The sequence below is a fragment of the Condylura cristata genome, unplaced genomic scaffold (assembly GCF_000260355.1).
Source record: "Condylura cristata isolate star-nosed mole 26May11 unplaced genomic scaffold, ConCri1.0 scaffold00018, whole genome shotgun sequence".
In the NCBI taxonomy this organism is placed as follows: domain Eukaryota; kingdom Metazoa; phylum Chordata; class Mammalia; order Eulipotyphla; family Talpidae; genus Condylura; species Condylura cristata.
Genome location: NW_004567119.1, coordinates 37,897,294 through 37,904,444, shown reverse-complemented (window position 1 = coordinate 37,904,444; position 7,151 = coordinate 37,897,294).

The window sequence follows — 7,151 nt, the reverse complement described above, 5'->3', positions numbered from 1 at the left end:
ACGAAGTACACTGCTGAGGGGAGCAGTGGGCGGGTCAAGAGAGGTCTGCCACGCCATGTGGTCACCTCCAGGGCAGGTGGGGATCGAACTCATGCGCAAGGGCTTTTGCTTCTTAGTGCTGTGCTTTAACCCGCTGCGCCACCAGGGAGGGCCATAAATCACTTTTTTAAGAAAGAGAAAATATTAGTACTCAGCCTGGCTCCGAGTACAGAATCCTCATACACCACTGTGGGGCCAGCGACGAGGTGGCTAAGATTTACATACAAGGCAATGCTCAAAGTGACCTCTGAAGGTGGCCCTGGGTGAAGAGAGAGACAATGGAGCTTCAGGACTGCGTGACCTGTCCACCTGAGGCCCCTGGGGCATCCCCTTCACATCCTGAGGAAAGCTGTCAGCCACAGTTGGGACTGTGGATGGCAACTGCTGACCTGTTCCTGCCTTTTGACTCTGGCTCAGGACCAGACTAGCTCAATGACGAGAAGTCAGTGTGGCCCCTCATGCAGTGATGGGTTTCTAGAACTGCAGCTTGAAATGAGCGTGAGATGGGGCTCAGAGGATTGCCCTGCTGACACATGAAGTAATTTCCACAAGGAAGAGAAATGTGATGACCCCTCTTCCTTTCTCTCGTGTGTATTTTATTGACTTGCTGCCCTTACTGGATGAGCTAAAGCAACCTCGGCCTCCTCCAGCAGAGAAGGACAGCAAAGCCATGTGTGTTGAGGGCACCACCCCACTCCAGCGCTTACCATCACCTGGACCTACAGGCTACAGCCCTGTCTCACCTCACCCTACTCCCTCCCCATCCAGCTCAGTCATTCCCTGCACCTACCAGGCCACAGGCTGTGCACCCTCTGCCTGTGCACAGTGTCCCGTGCTGACTGCCTGCCTGGTCCCAGCCCCAGGGGCCCCAGTCAGCCCACAGCAGGGCCTGGGCAGCACTTTCATAGAGGAATCTCGGGAGTGTCAGCAGGTGCTGGCTGCAGCTGTGAGATTTTGGGTAAGTTACTCAATTTCTCCATGCCCAGTTTGCAAAATGAAGTTTAGAAACTTCAGTCACAGAGAAACAGGGAGCCTTTAAAACAAGACGAGAACACTGTATTTGAGCCTCGTCTGAGGGCCTCTAGTAAAAATTCTTGCCCAGCGGAGGTGAGAGTAGATTTACTGTGTCATCCTCCTTCCAGCCAACTGCCCTGCTAGTGGTCAGAGGTATGCACCTGTGCTGTGCCAAGCATGACCAAGGGCACAAAGGTGAAGCTGCTGAAAGGCTCATAAGGGCGCTGAGCTACTGGCCTCGGCCTCCAGCGCAGAGCCAGAGCATGCTCTAACCAGGTGAGCTGGCCAGGGAGCACCCCGAAGGGCTCCTGCCCACTGATGTGTTGCAGCCGCACCTGCACCTCAGCATGGCCAGGCCCGTTCCCCTTCACCAGCACAGTGCCGTGACTCACCTCTGCTGCTCCCTCTGCCCCCAGCCACGCCAAATCTAGGCGGGGACCTAAGCCACTGGGCATTCCGGACTACGTCTTCTGCGGGTGAACTCTGAAGTGCATTTGGGTTCAGCTTGTGTCTCTCCTGGGAGCTACTCCCTCCCCCAGATTGTAGGGGGTCTCAGGCCTCCAACTCACTTCCCTTGTCTTCCATGCATTCCCCCAGATTCCCCTTTGGCCCAGCTTCCCCCAGTCCTTACAACTGGAGCTGGTTAGGTTTCCAGCCAAGAGAGCCCTATGGTCAGGAGGCTGCTACCTCACTTGCTAATGGAGCAGATGCAGTTGCTGCTTTTACTCCATTTACTCATTTACTCCATTTACTCATTTTTTCAAAAGCTGGATGGGAAGAGGACTTAAAAACATTGCCTGGGGAGGTCACAGGAGCCCCTCTGTGGCCTCTCCTGTTCTCCATGGCCCTCCTCACCTAGCCTAGAAGCCGCCTCAGTGCATTATCACCACTGCCCAGGGCCAGCCTAGGAGAATCAGATCTGCTTGGGGATTGTGGAGGAGGGTCCCCTAAACACAGCAAAGGGGTCCTAATGGTGCTTTCTTGGTTTGCCTTAAGAGTGAGCACTCACAGGTACTTAGTACTTGGAGGGGATTCTAAAGATACTCTGTGTATTCCTGGCCCTGGATGTGGTAACACTACCCCTCTTTCACTAATGTCCCTAATCCTTACATCAATCTTGTAAGGTTTTACTATCCTTGTCAGAAATGGGTTTTATTATTCCAGATCATGAATGGGAGGCTGAGGAGGCTGAGCTAGAAAATGTTAGAACTGTGATTCAATCCCAAAAAGGACTCTGTTCAAGCTAAAGAGCTCACAGACCAGTTTGGGGTTTCCAGGGCAGAAGGCTGGGGTGAGTTGGGAGTGGAGACAGATGCTCTTCTTCATGTGTGTGTGTGTGTGTGTGTGTGTGTCTGGTGTTGGGTGATTCTACCAGCTCCCCTGCTCCTAAACACCCTCTTTGCTCTTCTCTCTCCCAAGTATTTTGATCTGAAATTTCACTTAACCTCAATGAACAGATTTCAAGATGAGGGTCTCAACTTTCCTTGGCTTCCCATCTTGGGGATCCCTGCCCTCCAAAAGTGACACTAGGGAATTACTCCTCCATATTACAAAAGCTCATCAGGGAAGGATTCTGTAGCTCCACAACCACACACCTTAGTTGAACACCTTGTGCCAGGTGTTCACCAGGTGCACTGCCAGCTGCTGTGGCAATTACTATGGCTGAGACCCAGGTTCTGCGCTCAAGGTGCTGAAAATCTGGTAGGAGAGAAATACATGCACAGTCATCACCAACAGATGTGCAGGGTGTCTGGGAAGGCAAAAAAAAGGGCTGTAGGCAAGTGAGTGTCAGTGTGTTGATGAGGCAGGAACAGGGAAGTCTTCAAGAGGCAGCAGGGTTGGGAGTTGGGGGTTACGGGTCTGGGGAGCGGAGTTGAGGAGTGAACTCCCATGCCTGTGGGTCTGTACATCAGTGCTCCAAAACTCATCTGCTCTGCAGGGATTCTGAGTGGTACAGTGGTTAGAGAAGAAACTCGAGCCAAAAAGCCTCAGTCTAAATTGTAGCTCTGCCATTTGCTGATGGTTTGACCTCTGGCAAATTCCACATCCTCTAAGTTTCCTCAAACTTCTGACCTGAAACAAGTATTCATGGAGTTTTGTGAAGATTAAATGAGAGAATACTGGTGAGGCACCTAGCACAGTGCCTGGCACATAACAGGTACTCGAGAGATGACAGAAATGATGTTAAGGAGAACTCTTCCAGAAGAGTCTGAGAAGAGTCTGTTAAATTCAGACAGAGTGAGACAATCTGATGGATGGCAGCTGAGTGGGGGAGACTTGTGGCTTCCAGGACAAGGTGGCACAGTCGCACCCCCCAACATGTTATAGAGTCTGACCCAAGATACGGGTCCCACCTCTCTGTCCAGTCCTTCCCACCCCCCACCCCCGCCCACCTCTCTCATCTTCAGCCTGGTGCTTTATTTGATCTGTTAAATCCAACACATTCCAGCAGGCCAGCACTACTCTAAGTGTTTCTACCTTATTAACTTTCAGTTGCCCTAAAAATTAGTGTTACTGTAAGATGCCAAATTAGTGTTACATGAAGATGCCAAAGCAGAGAAATTAAGAAAGTGCTCATGATCACAGTCTGTCAATGTCAGACCCCAGATTCCACCCAGACAGGCTAGTTTCAGCCAGTGCTCGTAACTGCTTTGCCTCTCAACCAACAGCCCAAATCAAGATCCCCCTGCCTCTTTCCACCCCAATTCCCACCCTTTCATCCTTGAATCATTCTAACCCCACACTCCATAAAGAAAAAAAAATGGAGGCTACAGGTTCAAAGCTCTACAGTCCCAGAGCCAGGAAGTATTTTTGGCCTATAAATATTACACTCTAGCTCAGAAGGTGGTGAGAACTTAAGGGTCAGTTCCTTTAGATCTGCCAGGCTGGGGCGGGATGAAGGAGGGAAGGTGCGGGTAGTATTTAGGGGCCCCTCCCAGGTCTGGTGGACCGGGGCTGCAGGTTCCGGCCTGGCTCAGCACTCCCCTCCAGCCCTCCAGCCCTAGAGCCGTCCGCCGCAGGGGTGGGTGGGCGGGGCCGCGCACCGGCGGCCGTGGTGCTGATAGGACAGCTCCTTCCGCAGCGGCCGCATTAAAGTGGCCGCGGCTCGTATCGTCAACGCCTTTCAGATGCCCATTTCAAAAAGGTCAGAATATCTTCATCACAGCACCGAGAGGTTGGTTACGGCAAAACAATTCATTATTGTTTAAAGAGATGGAAGATATAAGAAAAAGAAAAAACTGGGACTCCCAAGTACTAGCCCCAGGAGTCCATCCTGGGCTGAGTGAATTTGGGCGAGTCATTTATCTTCCTCCCTGGCATGTTGTTTACCTGCTGTGAAGCAGGAAGAACCTGGCCTCTCAGGAAGGTGAGGGCAACAGTGGTATCATTCATGGAAAGGACAGGAGGCACAGTCATTGCAAGTGGGGGGTGGGGAACTGGGAGGGAAGGTAAGAACACAGATCCTGGAGCCAGAGTCAGGCCCCTCGCCCCTCCTGACACAACCCATCCCTACCTTCCCATCCTCTCCCCTACCACCACCCTCAGGGCACACTAGACTGCTTGCTGCTTCCTAGCAGGTGACCAGTTTCCTCATCTGTACAATGGGGACAATATATTACTACCACCTGACAACCTGACAGTGTTGTATGAAGACTAAGTGAGTTGTTATAGGAACATCACTTAACTACATTGCTTGGTCCATAATAAACACTGAGTAAAGGCCAGCCATGAAGTCAAACAGCTCACCAGAGCAGTATTTATCTCCCTTCTCTGTTCTACCCAAATTTCCCACTGGCAGCTTTTATCACCCAGTCCACTGAGAACAACATAAACCCTGTCACCAGGATATCTTACCTCTAACCAAAGCTATTTTCATAGTTGAGTATGAGTAGGACTACCAGTTTATCTGCAGCTAGAGTCGGTGGATAAACAATGACAAATTTCCCAAAGAAACCAGGGTTGTTTTACTAAGAGAGATGGGGAGATCTCTTTCCTTGCACAACCTGAAGTTGAGGCATTCCTGGCAACATGGAGCTGGGGGTGTGACCTCTCAGTACAGTAGACTTGGCAAAGGTGGGACTCAGTATGTCAGCACTCATGAGCAGGATCCTGGTTCAATATGGGGGCCAGGGTGTTCCAAGAGGCTTGGCCCTTTTCATGCTCCTTCTTATCACCACCCCCACAGACTCTGCCAACCCTCAGAATTCCTTTACCCTTAAAACTGTAGAAACAACTTTTTGCCTGGATGGCAATTTGTTCTTACAGAGGAAAGATGGGGTTGGCCGGGAGACTCAGGTAATAAGTGGCCAAGCTAGTGCCAAGACTCGCTTTCATGCCCAGCCCAGGCTCTTTTCCAAGGAGAGCTTCTGAACTCTAAACTGTCCAGATCTGGCATTCTCAGAGTTCCTCCAAAGCACGCCCCTGGCCAGTGCCAGTCTATCCAGGGTGACAGGCATGGCATGTGTAGAATGCAAGCACTGACAGGGAGGAGACATTCACTATAGGGTCTCATCCCAGGTCTCTAGGCTAGAAGTTCTTCCAAAGGTCTGCCCTCCTCCCCTCCCACTAAGAATCAAATTGACTCCTGATTCTCCATTCTGGGGATTGTCTCTTCCAACCTTTGACCTCTGAGAAAGAGGGTGTCCCTCAGTAATATGGAGCTGCAGGAAGGTTCCAGACTCGCCCAGCTGAAGCCTTGTGCTGTGTCAGCATATAGACATTTCTCAGATTTGATCCATATAAACGACTCCACTGTCATATCCTTGGTCCCTTTTCAATTAGCCAAGAGAAATGATTTAGCGCTAATGAAAATCAATGGTTTAAAACTGTCCCACAAATCACAGGGGGCTGGAGGCTTGGTTATAAATACTTCCCAGGAAGCTGAGCTGGCAAGGGGAACACGTGTGGGGGTGTGGCCACACACAGCTCCTTTAGTTCAGGAATTGAACAGAAGGCCCCAGAATACCTCCTCCTCTGGGGCCCCAGCCCTGGAAGCCCCTCTTCTGAGCTACCCCCTTCCCCTCTGTCTCCTCTCTCTCCCCTCCCTCCCTATTTCCCCCCCAGGCAGACTTACTAGAGATTTGGTTTCCCAAGCAAAAGTTTAGATTCCAGATGGATCCTGGAACTGATGACCAGGGAGAAGTGGGAGTGAGTGGGGTCTTGAGAGGAAGGGATCCTGTCGCCGAGAAACCGGAGCCTACGTAGCCCCCCAGGCAGTTGGCCAGATGACCAAGTCCCCCACTAGACCTATCTAACTTTCTCACACTCGCTTCATTATTATTTGTCTTCCTCAGCTTAAAGCCTGTTCTGTGGATGGTTTTCCCCACCACGCATACGGAAGAGGCATCACTCAACAAGAAGCATCACCCCACATACTTCTCAAGCCCCAACGTCAGGGCACTGGGTGGAGGTGGGAGTTTCTTTTATAGCAGCAGGAGAGGCTGGGGGTTCTGGAGACTCTTGAAGCCCCCCTGCTCTGAGGCTCATCAGTTTTGTGGCATGAAGACTGAACCCCTCCTGAGTGAGAATGGTCTCTCTCCCAGGCACCATGTCTTAGCACCTGGAGCAGCCTGGACTTCCAGCTTGACCATCAGTGAAACTGCTTGAGGCACAGCCTGGATCTCCTGCCCACAGAGTTCGGCACCAAACTACCTTGCAGCAACCACCGGCTCCACCAGCCCTGAAGACTTCAGAATGAGCAGAGGGAAAGGGGCTCAGGGTCCTGACCCCACCTGCATGGGAACCTCATGCTGTTACCACCCCTGTCACCAACATAGGCTCTAAGCAAGGCACACCCAGCAGCTTGCCCAGGGCCTCCCAACCAGGAAGCTGAGGTCACGGGGATGAAATGTCAACCTTTGTCTATCTGGACCAAAACCAGCAACAGGCAGATCAGCACCACATACCCATCACACCCATTCCTCTCCCCTGCCCAAAAAATAAAAGCCAAAAAAAAAAAAAAAACCCAGCTATTTATAAACCATGTGGCTTTGGGAAAGTTACTTAAACTCCCCGAGATTTGGTGGCTTTATCTGAACACCGAGGACAGCGGCCTCACGGAGCTGCCTTGGAGGTGAAGTGACAGGATGAGCATCTGT